A 14,067-nucleotide genomic window follows, 5' to 3' on the forward strand; every position below is an offset into this window, starting at 1 on the left:
GAGCAGCACAGGACAATCTTATGGGGAGAGAATAAAACATGGTGCAGAAGCCAACCCTCAGTTCAGCTCATCAGGCTACAAAGACACAGGGACACTCTAAGTTAGGGAAAACAATTCCCGAACCAGCCAGCAGGATGACCATGGCACAGCTATGGAGTGAAGCACCTTCATAAGTGACATCAATGTCCTGCAAGTGCAGCCCAATGCTCCCAGTGCAACATGATTGGACACTATAGCAAACTGTGCAATTGTCAGACCACCAACCACTCAGGAACAAAGCCTCCAGTGGAAGACATGAAAGAGTGATCAGCAGTCCGAGAAGCCTCTACCTCCAGCCCCGATGATGGTAAAGCAGGTCAACATTGCAACCACTGTGCATATGCTACAACTCCCAGCCGGCATGCCTAAGCCACAAGAGATGGTAGAGCCTGGCAGCAGCTGTCCACGGCTGACAGCAAAAAGCAGAGATGAGCGTACCACTACATCATCTTCTTGCCACAGGAAAGATCTTCCTCAGCCACAGAGGACATCAAGACGACCCACACAACAGCGGAAAAAGCAAAAAGAAGCAACAAGGAGATAAACACAATGTTTGTCCACCCCACAAGAAACGAGTTAGGGTAGCAGCAACCACCAATCATTGCAACAGCCAGACTGACTAAGTGCGGTTCAACATGAAGGAATGGAAGGAAAGAATAAAAGCATACCCAGATACCAGCTCAACCTCCAGACCAACAGAAAGAACCAGCAACGGCAGAGCTTGCTACTCCTCCAACAGAACTGTGAACGAGATATGGAAGGGATATAAGGCCTCCAGACTGCCTGAACCTTTAAATTCAAGGGCTTATGGGAGGGAGATAGGGTAGCGATAATGTAATAGTACTGATAATGTAATAATAGTGCTTAGGTAGTAATAGTCATAATGTAGTAGCAATGGTGTAACCTTATGAGACTGCTAACAGTGTAAGACATGAAGTAAACTAGTATAACTCCAAATGCGTTGGATAAAGGCTTAGGGGAAGGTGTAGTATAAGGGTCTGGCACATACGGGGTTAATGTGGGACTGAGTACATTACTGTCCACACAGTGATGTAAGAAGGCACATGACCCAGACCAGGGTCAATGTGGTGTTGGGCAGAGATGTTTATAGACCTAAGCATGGAGCCTTTACTGTACAGATGTAAATAGTGAGAGTAGCTAATAAAGACTTAGAGTTAACCTACAGAAGACTACAGAGACTTTTTAAGACAAACTGTTCTCTACCCAACCCCCTCACAACAACGCCTTCAAGGGATATCCCTTCTTCCTTAGCATCCAGCCATGGACAGCGTGCGTGAGTGTGTGTTTGCGGGGGTGCAGTGGCTATTTGAGGAACCTGACATTGCCTCAAGATGAGAAAGGCATGGCAACTGCCAAGAAATCTTGCACACACTTACATGGCCAGAATTTTAGGTGGTAGTAGAGGGCGTGTGCCTGACCCAAAAGAGTAAAACCTCACAAGAAGACATCGGGTGCACATCCTGACGTCATAGCGCACTCACGCAATATGATGGTCAGTGGGCATGCGCGGGACCTGGAAGTGTGCCCGCTGACAATTAATCAGCCACTTAAGGCATTTAAAAGTGCAATTGAAGGCAATTTTACGTTGCCTGTGCAATTTTGCACTTGTCACATGAGCAACACAGCAGGCAGCCAACTGGTTTTATCACTTTTCTCATTCAAGGGCGGAATAAAAGAGGAGTGGAACACTGGCTGTGTGAGTTGTTAGGAGTTCAGGTGAGAGTTCGCTACTGCTTAATTGCTGAGATTTCAGACCTTTTCCTGTGGTTTCTTCTGAAGTTTTTGCTCTGTTAGCTTTTTTTTTGAGCACTGTTTTGTTTTTCCAATTCACTTGGAGCACTTCTGCTGAGTACAGCCTTCAGTGCATGGGACAGTGCCACCTGCATTTCAGCAGTTGGGGGTTGTGTATTCTGCTGGGGTACCTTCTCTGAGGAGGAAGAGAGAGGCAGGAGGGAGAGGAGGCCAGTTGTCACAGGGAGAGACCTGTGTGAGAAGAGGCGCTGGCACAGGGAGTGCAGGGCCAGCAGGGGAGCAAGACGGAAGGGACTGCAGAAGACGCCACTATCCCACTGCCAGAGTATACAGGCAGCGAACCAGAACATGTCTGAGGTCCAGTGCTGCAGGAGGCTCCGCCTCTCTAGGGACACCGTGACATCAATATGCCAGATGATTGGTCTGGAGATCGCCTCCAATTGTGGGGGTGGGCACCCAATGCCAGTGGCTGTAAAGGTCACAGTAGCCTTCAATTTTTTTGTATCCAGATCTTTCCAGGCGTCAGTGGGGGATCTGTGTGGAGTGTCCCAATCAGCTGTCTGCAGTTGCATCAGGCTCATGACTGAAGTTCTGTTCATACGGGTCCTCACATTCATTCATTAGCGGATGGATCAAGCCAGCTAGGCTGAACGAGCCAGAAGCTTCGCATCTATTGTGAGTTCCCCCACATTAAGGGTGCCATAGACTGCACTCATGTAATCATCAAGATGCCAGCAGGTCAGCCAAATGCCTTCGTGAATAGAAAGGGTTACCACTCCATAAACATGCAGATTGTATACAACCACAAGATGCAGATTCTGCAAGTCTGTGAAGATACCCTGGCAGCTCCAATGATGCACACACCCTGCGACACTCCCAGGTGCCAGGTCTGTTTGTGGCTCCAGCTCGGCTGAATGGTTGGTTGCTGGGTGACAAAGGATATCCTTTGGAAAGGTGGCTCATGACACTACTCCGGCACCCAAGGACAGATGCGGAAGAGGGGTGCAATAGGGGTCTTGCCTCCACAAGGCGGTGGTTGAGAGGACCATTGAACTGCTGAAGATGAAGTTCTGCTGCCTAGTGGGGCACTGCAATATCCTCCAGATTGCGTATCGCTTATCGTGATAGTGCACAGCGCAGCAGATAATCTGGCACTGGCAAGAGGGGACCAACTGGTGGATAAGGATAGCGAGGCAGCTCCACAGACCTCAGAGGAAGTCTCTACTGATGGATCAGGTGAGGAGTCCAGGTAGGCACAGGGTGAGGAGATGAAGGCAGACTTAACGAACCTTCAGGGAGGCAGGAACGCCAGGGGGCCTTGATTCAGTGCAGCTTGAGCTAGGCTGTCAAGGCCTGGCTTCACTCTCATGGCAAGGGTGCTGCGTCCTTCTCACACATTTCTGAGAAGGAAATCCCATGACCCCAATGTCACTTCACAACTCCTGTAATAAAGTTTGCTGCCCCTGTCTATCATAAGGAAAACATGAAGGACTCTCAGGGCATTGAAACAAAATCTTGATTTATATCTTTACCAGAGTTGCAAACAAGAAACAAAGGATAAAATGGTTGCTGCTGTCACACAAAAACAATGAAAGAATGTCACCCATGACAGCCTCATCCTGTGCTCACGGTGTCTTAAACTTACACTGGTGAGTGCTGCGTCTTGGTGCCACCCCACCTCGCTGGCAGCGGCATTGGAGGCAGGTTGCTGACTAAGCTGTCGTGTTGGCCCTGGTGATCTTGATGGTCGTCTTCTGGCCAGCGGCGCCTGAGCAGGCTCCACCTGGGAGGGTGCGATCAGCGGCATTACTGGGCACTCATCAGTCATCTTAAAAAATGCCATGGTCACTGGCAGAGGGCTGGAGAAGCTGTCGCCCTCGTCTGGAGCGTCACGAGAGGAGCTCACAGAGACAACAGGCAGCTCGTCTGCCAGCGTGAGACACGTCCGGACCTCCCTGATCACCATTGATGGAAGGGCACCTAGCAGAGAGACTAAGTGCCTCATCCATCTCTCACACTGGCAGTGACTGCCTGAGATCACTGCCAGTGTGTGGGTGTGCAGGTCCGAGCCCCTGATTCTGTTCCTGGAGTTGCCCCTCCATGAGAGTTGCCACTCTCTCAATGGAGGAGGCTGTACACTCGGTGCTCAAGGTCAATGCAGTGCTCAAGCTCCTCATGGACTCCTCCATGACAGAGACCATGGCACACAGACCCTCAGAATCTCTACCAGAACTTCCCGTGCATCCTGCTGGACATCCAGCATCTGCCACCTGTTAGACAACTCCAGAGGCTCATCGTCTGCTTCATGCTCAGCATTGTCCTGGTCTCCAGCAGTCATCCAATAGCTGGCGGCCTGGGCACTCTCTATCTCCACCAACTCCTCATAGGCATGTGCTGTGTCCCCCCCACAGTGCACAAGCATCTGAGCCGATGATTTACAGCCAGCGATGTCCTTGTACCTGAACTGGTGCTGGTAGCGAGCGAGGGTGTGACGCGCGTGGATCAATGTGTGGCTCCTCCTCTGGTGTTAATTGAGGATCCTCAGAGTCTTGGATGTCTCTGGAGCATGGTGCATCTGGGGGAGGAAGACAATACATCAGTGGTATCAATCATCACATATTGAATGTGCATGCTAGGCAGCCTGATGAGACTATGGGCAACAGCTTCATGGTGGCATCGTCATTGCTGGATCACTGGGGTCTCTTGATTAGAAGTTATCTTTTGATATGAGAGGATCCTACATTGTTTGCAGTCTCCACCTGTAATAGACCTGTCCACTGGACTCTTACCTTCCTCCAAGATGCCTGCCTCTCCGTGACCTGATGACCTTGGTGCATGCTCATTCTCGAGCTCTAGGGCTCAGGATGAGCAGGTTGGCCACCCCACCATCTGTTCTTGTGCGCTCAGCGGCATTATGACTTATCTTTTCCTGTATGGACAAAGATCCATTCATTGGTCCACCCTCTACCTGCAACACCATGCCAGGCTCGATGCAAGATGCCCTTGCATACAGGGCATCTGTCATTTGCGTATATGTGGCCAATTGTGATATTTGACAAATGTCTGCTGGCTGAAAGGAGCTGGAAGCCTGGAGTTTCAGGACGATGCTGACCTTCACTGCTACAGACACTGTATGTCCACCTGCTTCTGGGGCATGATGTCCTAATGCAGTAGTGCACACAACATCAGTGACCATCTGCCATGAGAGGTGTAGCTTTTAGCGGCTCTGCTCTGAGATACAGAAAGCTTCTCTTGGACGAAGAGCCTTCTGGTGAGGGGTGAATGTTTTCACCCTCCTGACTGTCAGCCAAACATTTCTGCTGTGCACTGATGCCTGCGGCTTGATGTCTTGCTCAACTTGCTGGTCCTCTTCCTTGGTCTAGCCAACCAGTGAATGAGTGGACTCCATGTCCACTTGCACCCTTCAAGGCAGTACTCTGCTTAGGCCAGTTGGCCTGGCAGATTATGCTGCCATTGCACTCTTAATATTATCACCCTAGAAAACCTGCAACACGGGCCTTATCAGACCAACTTCTCCTCACTGCATTGTCCCAGCCTATGCAAATGATCAGCCCTGCGCCTCCCCTCTTTATAATTTAGCCTGGATGCCAATTCCAGTGAACAATGCTTCCTGCTGTGCAGCCACCTCAGTGCTGATACACCGCAGGTCCCATGCCCCATTCATAAGGTTTAATCACAGTTGGGGCCTATTTCTGATTTCCAATTTAATTGCTACTAATTGGCTATCTGCTCCTGCTGCTGGGTAACTGATGCCAGTACGAGCTCATCTCCGGCAGGGTCACCGAGGTAGGAATGGGTTGGGTGGAGGACCCACCACTCATTTGTCAAAATTTCCCTGCCCTCCTGCTTCCAGAGGTTGATAAGATGCTGCCCTACATCTTTCTTGCAATATAGAAATCAAAACTAAATATAACCGCCAGCATAACCAGATACAAGTTCAGTATCGCATTCTTAGATTTACAACCCACATCCCATCTATGCATTCGAAAATTTTATTTGCTTCCTTGATCATCTATGAAAACTGAACCAATAGCTTTAATGACGTATACAGGTCTCTTTCTTGACATGGAGCCCATCATTCACTGGCCGGCTGGACCGTGAAAGCGGACCAGCAAGGTGAGCAGGACATCCAGCCGCAGCTTTCAGAGCACAGCAGAAGGGTTTGGCTGAGGGGCAGGGGGCAGGAGAACATGCTGCGGTGGGGGCACAGGGGCAGCAAGGGGGCAGCTGCGGTGGGGGCACGGGGCAGCGAGGGAATGGCTGCAGTGGGGGCACAGGGGCAGCTGCAGTGGGGGCACAGGGGCAGTGAGGGAGTGTCTGCGGTGGGGGGTGGGGCAGGAATAGAGGCTCCAAGAGAATGTCTGCAGGGCAGGTATAGAGGTGGCGAGAGAGTGGATGTGGTGGTGGGTGTGGGGGGGTGGAATGGTGTGGGGAGGTGGTAAGGGAGCAGCTGCAGGGTAGTAGAGGCAGTTTCTAAAGTAGGTATGCTGCAAACTGATGCAACAGAGGGCGCTGGTGAGAAGTGACTGAAGCATTCTGGGAGAAGTCATCGCAGCCACCGCGACTCAGGAGGGAACCGAGGAGAAGGACTCTTGCACTCAACAGGAGGAAGGGCATCCAACAGAGGGCGCTGGTGAGAAGTGACTGAAGCATTCTGGGAGAAGTCATCACAGCCACCGCGACTCAGGAGGGAATCGAGGAGGACCCACTGTCAAAGAACGGAATAGACCCAAACATTACATTGCTGTAGTGTTTCCATTCCTCCCTCCTCCTCAAACCTAAAAAAAAAAGAGAGGAAGAGGCAGTGCCTTCAGGAGTGCACCAGACCTGCGAGGGACACTCTTCTGAAAGTGGATTTTAAAGAAAAAGCAGCTGATTGGTGAGTAATCCTGGGAGCAGACTCGGAGGGAGGAGCACCGGAGCGGTGAGTATAAATCTAGCTTACCTTGGGGATTCGTGGCCTTGTCTTCAGGGAGGAACACCAGAGCAGTGAGTATAAATCTAGCTTACTTCGGGGATTCGCGGCCTTGTCTCCAGGGAGCAGACTCGGGGGGAGGAGTACGGGAGCGATGAGTATAAATCTAGCTTACCTCGGGGATTCGCGGCCTTGTCTCTAGGGAGCAGACTCGGAGGGAGAAGCACCGGAGCAGTGACCTCAGGGCACAGAGTAACTGAAGCCAAAACTGAAAACATGATGTCACAGGAAAGCTGTGACCTGATTGGTTGGTAGGAAATCTGCACCAAATTTGAAAAAAAAACACTGCAAAGCTAATTAATAAATTAATTATCTAAGTAGAGATGGCTGGGCAGGTGATGTGCTGTAGCTGTATGATGTGGGAGCTGGCAGATCCCGTTGCGAGCTGCAGTGACCACATCTGCAGCAAGTGTTGGTTGCTGGAGGAACTCCGGCTCAGAATTGATGAGCTGGAGTCCAAGCTCCGGACGCTGTGGCACATCCGGGAGGGGGACAGTTACCTGGACACTTTGTATCAGGAGGCGGTCACACCTAGTAGATTAAGTACCTCAAGTCCGGTCCATGGTCAGGGTCAGCAGGGTGTGACTGCAAATGAGGCAGGTAGAGGGATCCTGTGTTCAGGAACACAGAGGAACCTCAGCTCTTGACCTTGTCCAACAGGTATGAGGTACTTGCTCCCTGTGTGGATGAGGAAGAGGGCTGTAGGGAGGATGAGCCAGCTGACCACGGCACCGTGGCACAGGAGGCCATTCAAGAGGAGGGAGCAAAAAGACAAGTGGTAGATGTAGGGGATTCTATAATTAGGGGAATTGATAGCTTCCTTTGTAAGCAGGATCGAGAGTCCCACATGGTATGTTGCCTGCGGTGCCAGGGTGAGGGACTTCTCTGACCGGCTTGAAAGGATATTGGAGAGGGAGGGGGAGGATCAAGTCGTTGTGGTCTGCGTCGGGACAAATAACGTAGGTAAGACTAGGAAAGAGGACCTGTTTGGGGATTATCAGGAACTAGGAACTAAATTAAAGAACAGGTCCTCAAGGGTTATAATCTCTGGATTACTACCGAGCCATGTGCAAATTGCCATAGGGACGTGAGAATAAGGGAAGTAAACACGTGGCTAAAGGAGTGGTGCGGGAAAGAGGGGGTCCATTTCGTGGGGCACTGGCATCAGTATTGGAACAGGAGGGATCTGTACCGTTGGGACGGTCTCCACCTGAACCTATCTGGGACCAATGTTCTAGCGAAAAGGGTAAATAGGGTGGTCAACAGGACTTTAAACTAGAAAGTGCGGGGGAGGGAAGGGTAAAACTCCAAGAAGCATGACTAATGAGAAACAAAGCAGCAGGTTAGCGTGTTGGTGGGGGGGGATTCAACTTCATGGAAAATTATGAAAAAACTGAAAAGAAAGGAGAGTCCAGGAGAGGCTATTAAAGTCTCCAGAACACAAAATAGGACAGAGTGTTTGAAAAGGGCTAGGAATCTAACTTCAAGCACATCAGATAAAGGGATGACAATGAGAAAGGGGACGGGAAATACAGGACTGAAGGTGTTGTATCTGAATGCACACAGTATACGAAATAAGGTAAATGAGCTTGTGGCGCAGATTGAAATTGGCAGGTATGATGTGGTGGGCATTACGGAGACATCGCTGCAAGGGGATCAGGACTGGGAGCTAAATATCCAAGGATATACATCCTATCGAAAAGATAGGCAGGTTGGCAGAGGGGGTGGGGTTGCTTTGTTAGTAAGAAATGAAGTTAAATCGATAGCAAGAAATGATGTAGGGTCAGATGATGTAGAATGTGTGGGTAGAGTTGAGGAACCGCAAAGGTAAAAAAAGCAAAATGGGAGTTATGTACAGGCCTCCAAACAGTAGTCAGGATGTGGGGCACAAGATATACCAGGCGATAGAAAAGGCGTGTAAGAAAGGCAAGGTTACAGTGATCACAGGGGATTTCAATATGCAGGTAGACTGGGAAAATCAGGTTGGTAGTGGATCCCAAGAAAAGGAATTTGTGGAATGTCTACGAGATGGCTTTTTGGAGCAGCTTGTGGTGGAGCCCACTAGGGAACAGGCAATTCTAGATTTAGTGATGTGTAATGAGGCAGATTTGATAAGGGAGCTTAAGGTGAAGGAACCCTTAGGAGGAAGTGACCATAATATGATAGAATTTACCCTGCAATTTGAGAGGAAAAAGCTGGAATCAGATGTAACGGTATTACAGTTGAATAAAGGCAACTACAGAGGCATGAGGGAGGAGCTGGCCAGAATTGACTGGGAGATGAGCCTAGCAGGAAAGACAGTGGAACAGCAATGGCAGGAGTTTCTGGGAGTAATTTGGGAGACACAGCAAAAATTCATCCCTAGGAAGAAGAAGCATACTAAAGGGAGGACGAGGCAACCATGGCTGACAAGGGAAGTCAGGGACAGCATAAAAGCTAAAGAGAAAGCATACAATGCGGCGAAGAGCAGTGGGAAGCCAGGGGATTGGGAAGCCTACAAAGACCAACAGAGGACAACTAAAAAAGAAATAAGGAGGGAGAAGATTAAATATGAGGGTAAACTAGCCAGTAATATAAAAGAAGATTGCAAGAGTTTTTTTAGATATATAAAGGGTAAGAGAGAGGCAAAAGTGGACATTGGGCCACTGGAAAATGATGCTGGAGAAGTAGTAGTGGGGAACAAAGAAATGGCGGAGGAACTGAATAGGTACTTTGTGTCAGTCTTCACAGTGGAAGACATGAGTGACATCCCCAAAGTTCAAGAGAGTCCGGGGGAAGAGGTGAGTATGGTGGCCATTACCAAGGAGAAGGTGCTAGGAAAACTGAAAGGTCTGAAGGTGGATAAATCACCTGGACCAAATGGATTACACCCCAGAGTTCTGAAGGAGATAGCTGAAGAGATAGTGGAGGCGTTAATGGTGATCGTTCAGGAATCACTCGAGTCAGAGAGGGTCCCAAAGTACTGGAAAATTGCAAATGTAACCCCCCTGTTTAAGAAGGGAGTGAGGCAAAAGACGGGAAATTACAGGCCGATTAGCCTGACCTCGGTCGTTAGTAAGATTTTAGAGTCCATTATTAAGGATGAGATTTCAGAATACTTGGAAGTGCATGGTAAAATCGGGTAAAGTCAGCATGGTTTCATCAAGGGGAGGTCATGCCTGACAAATCTGTTAGAATTCTTTGAGGAGGTAACAAGTAGGTTAGTCAATAGAGAGCCAATGGATGTTATCTACTTGGACTTCCAGAAGGCCTTTGACAAGGTGCCGCACAGGAGGCTGCTCAGTAAGATAAGAGCCCACGGCGTTAGAGGCAAGGTATTAGCATGGATAGAAGATTGGCTGTCTGGCAGGAGGCAGAGAGTGGGGATAAGGAGGTCCTTCTCAGGATGGCGGCCGGTGACTAGTGGAGTTCCGCAGGGGTCAGTGTTGGGACCACAACTTTTCACTTTATACATTTATGATCTAGATGAAGGAACTGAGGTCATCCTGGCTAAGTTTGCAGATGATACAAAGATAGGTGGAGGGACAGGTAGTATTGAGGAGGCGGGGAGGCTGCAGAAGGATTTGGACAGGTTAGGAGAATGGGCAAAGACGTGGCAGATGGAATACAAAGTGGGGAAATGTGAGGTCATGCACTTTAATGAGAAGAATAGAGGCACGGACTATTTTCTAAATGGGGAGAGAATTCAGAAATCTGGAGTGCAAAGGGATTTGGGAGTCCTAGTCCAGGATTCTCTTAAGGTTAACTTGTAGGTTGACGCGGTAGTTAGGAAGGCAAATGCAATGTTGGCATTTATTTTGAGAGGACTAGAATATAAAAGCAGGGATGTGCTGCTGAGGCTTTATAAGGCTCTGGTCAGACCACATTTAGAATATTGTGAGCAATTTTGGGCCCCGTATCTCAGGAAGGATGTGCTGGCCCTGGAGAGGGTCCAGAGGAGATTCACGAGAATAATCCCAGGAATGAAAGGCTTAACATATGAGGAACATTTGAGGACTCTGGGTCTATACTCAATGGAGTTTAGAAGGATGAGGGGGGATCTGATTGAAACTTACAGAATACTGAAAGGCCTGGATAGAGTGGACGTGGGGAAGATGTTTCCATTAGTAGAAGAGACTTGGACCCGAGGGCACAGCCTCAGAGTAAAGGGGAGATCTTTTAGGACAGAGATGAGGAGAAACTTCTTTAGCCAGAGAGTGGTGAATCTATGGAATTCATTGTCACAGAAGGCTGTGGAGGCCAGGTCATTGAGTGTATTTAAGACCGAGATAGATAGGTTCTTGATTGGTAAAGGGATCAAACGTTATGGGGAGAAGGTGGGAGAATGGGGTTGAGAAACTTATCAGCCATGATTGAATGGCGGAGTAGACTCAATGGGCCGATTGGCCTAATTTCTGCTCCTATGTCTTATGGCCTAAACTGTAATATCCTTGAAAACTGAGATCTTTCATCAGATGCAAATATGAAAGCTACAGAACTGGAAAACTGTAAACAGAGCAGGAAAACCCTTGCAGCAAACCATCAAAATTACTGCATTAGTGAACAAGTTTTAAACTCGAGTATGATCTTGAAATAAACTTTGTAAAAAGGAATGCAAAATTTTTGAGTACATTTTTCTGCTAAGTCCACAGTAACATGTGCATTTCTGTGTTTACTTCTTCGTTATCATATTTGGATGCCTTCTTGAGTGATTTCCCAAATTCTTGCAGTCAGCAAAGCACTGCAACAAGGTATCAGTGATCTGTGCTGCTTATGTTTTGAGGTGACTACATCATTATATCGTCCTTAATTGTTTTTGGCAATTTGTTAATGAAATCTAAGGACCAAATTTATTGGCTGTTGGTTGGGATTCTGGGAAACCTGGGCAATTGGGTTGCTTAATGGAATGGGTAAGATCCAATGAAAGCATTATAGCCAGCAGATTTAGATAAATCTGTGTTTGGATAAACGTGTGTGTGAAAAAATAATCTTGCTGCCAACTTAGGCCTGTTATTTTCTTGTGCCAATTTAAATACTGTGGTGCTTACGAAATTAATGCTTTCCTTGTGTGTTGTAGCTTTAAGATACATGGAGGGGTGATGATTATTGAGGATATTGATGAATTCTTCTAACTCTGCTTCTGTGTGAGTCCAACTATTCCCTATGTCATCACAAATTCGGAAGGTAATGTTACTACGTGATTGCGTCACCTAATAAAGGAGTTAGTAAGAATGATAAAAGAGCTTTGACAACCAAAAGGTAGCCCCTGAAAATCAGAAAGTTGCCCTTGAGAAAATCTCAGAGAGCCCTCAAGAAAGAAATTATTTTGACACCTGTCCAGGACCACTTTGATTATCTTACATTAACATTATTAGCAACTGCACTCAATTTGTTGTCATCTGATGTGGCATGGTAATGTAATGGATATGTTACAGAACAAGAGGCCTGGAGGTGCAATTCAGAGAAAATAACATAGAAAGATTTATGGCACAAAAGGAGGCCATTTGGCCCATCATGATCTTGCCAGCTGCAGAAGGGCTATCCAACCCTTTGGTACATAAAGCTTGTGAGTTCCCACCATACAGCTTGAGAAGTTGGATTTGAAATACAAAACTGGTATTAGTACAAGTTATTATGAAGCTGTTATTTACATGGTACACTATTGTCTTTTAGGGAAGGAAATCATGTCACCTGGCCTACATGTGCTTCCAGTCCCACATCAATGTTTTGAGATTGGGAAATGAGGGCGGGAGAGAGAAAGGGAGAGGATAGAGAGGGAAAGGAGTGAGAGGGGGAGTGAACGGAGCGAGAGAGTGCAAAGGGAGGGAGGGAGAGAGGGAGATGGTAGGAAGGAGGGAATGAGAGAGAGAAAACGTGAGTGGGAAAGAAGGGAGGGGCAGAGAGAGGGAGAGTGGGAAAGAAGGGAGGGAAAGAATGAGGGAAAGTGGGAAAGAAGGCAGTGATAGGGTGAGGGACAGTGGGAATGGGTTGAGGGGGAGAGTTGGAAATGGGGGAAAGAGGGGGAAAGGAGAGAGAGGGAGGAAAAGGAGAGAAAAAGGGTGAGAGGGGAAGGAGAGAGAGAGGGAAAGGAGAGAGAGAGGGAAAGGAGAGAGAGTGAGTGGGAAAGGAGAGATTAAGAGAGAGAGTGGGAAAAAAAGGAGAGAGGGAGGGAAAGGAGAGAGGGAGGGAAAGGAGAAAGGGAGGGAAAGGAGAGTGGGAGGGAAAGGAGAGAGGGAGGGAAACGAGAGAGAGGGGGAAAGGAGAGAGAGGGGAAAGGAGAGAGAGGGGGAAAGGAGAGGGAGTGAGTAGGAAAGGAAAGAGTGGGAGAGAGTGGGGAAAAGGGAGAGGGTGGGGGAAAGGAGAGAGAGAGGGAAAGGAGAGAGAGGGGGAAAGGAGAGAGAGGGGGAAAGGAGAGAGAGAGGGGGAAAGGAGGGAGGGACAGGTAGAGGGAGAGTTGGAAATGGGGGAGGGAGAGGGAAAGGAGAGAGAGAGGGAAAGGAGAGAAAGAGGGAAAGGAGACAGTGAGAGTAGGAAATGAGTGAGGGAGAGGGGGAGAGGGAAAAGAGAGAAGGGGAAAGGAGCGAGAGAGGGAGGGAACGGAGAGGGAGAGAGAGTGGGAAAGGAGAGCGGGAGAAGAGATAGAGAGAGTGGGAAAGGAGAGAGGGGGAGTGAATGGAGAGAGAAAGTGGGAAAGGAGGGAGGGAGTGAGAGACTGAGAGACAGAGTGAGTGGGAAAGAAGGGAGGGGCAGAGAGAGGGACAGTGGGAAAAGGTTGAGGGGGAGAGAGAAGGAGAGTTGGAAATGGGGGAAAGAGAGGGAAAAGAGAGAGACGGAGGGAAAGGAGAGAGAGGGTGAGAGGGGAAGGAGAGAGAGAGAGAGATAGAGAGAGAGTGGGAAATGGGGGAGAGAGGGAAAGGAGAGACAGAGAGGGAAAGGAGAGAGGGAGAGAGGGAAAGGAGGGGGAGAGAGAAAGCACAAGTGGGAAAGGAGGGTGGGAGAGAGAGAGTGGCAAAGAAGGGAGAGCGGGAGAGAGAGAGAGGGAAAGTAGAGAGAGAATCAGATGGAAAGGAAAGAGAGAGAGAGGAGGGGGTAGGAAGGAGGGAGTGAGAGAGAGAGACAGAGCGAGTGGGAAAGAAGGCAGTGACAGAGTGAGGGACAGTGGGAATGGTTTGAGGGGGAGAGAGAAGGAGTGTTGGAAATGGGGGAAAGAGAGGGAAAGGAGAGAGACGGAGGGAAAGGAGAGAGAGGGAGGAAAAGGAGAGAGAGAGAGTGAGAGGGGA

Source organism: Cetorhinus maximus, chromosome 5 (genome assembly GCF_964194155.1).
Source record: "Cetorhinus maximus chromosome 5, sCetMax3.hap1.1, whole genome shotgun sequence".
Taxonomy (NCBI): Eukaryota; Metazoa; Chordata; class Chondrichthyes; order Lamniformes; family Cetorhinidae; genus Cetorhinus; species Cetorhinus maximus.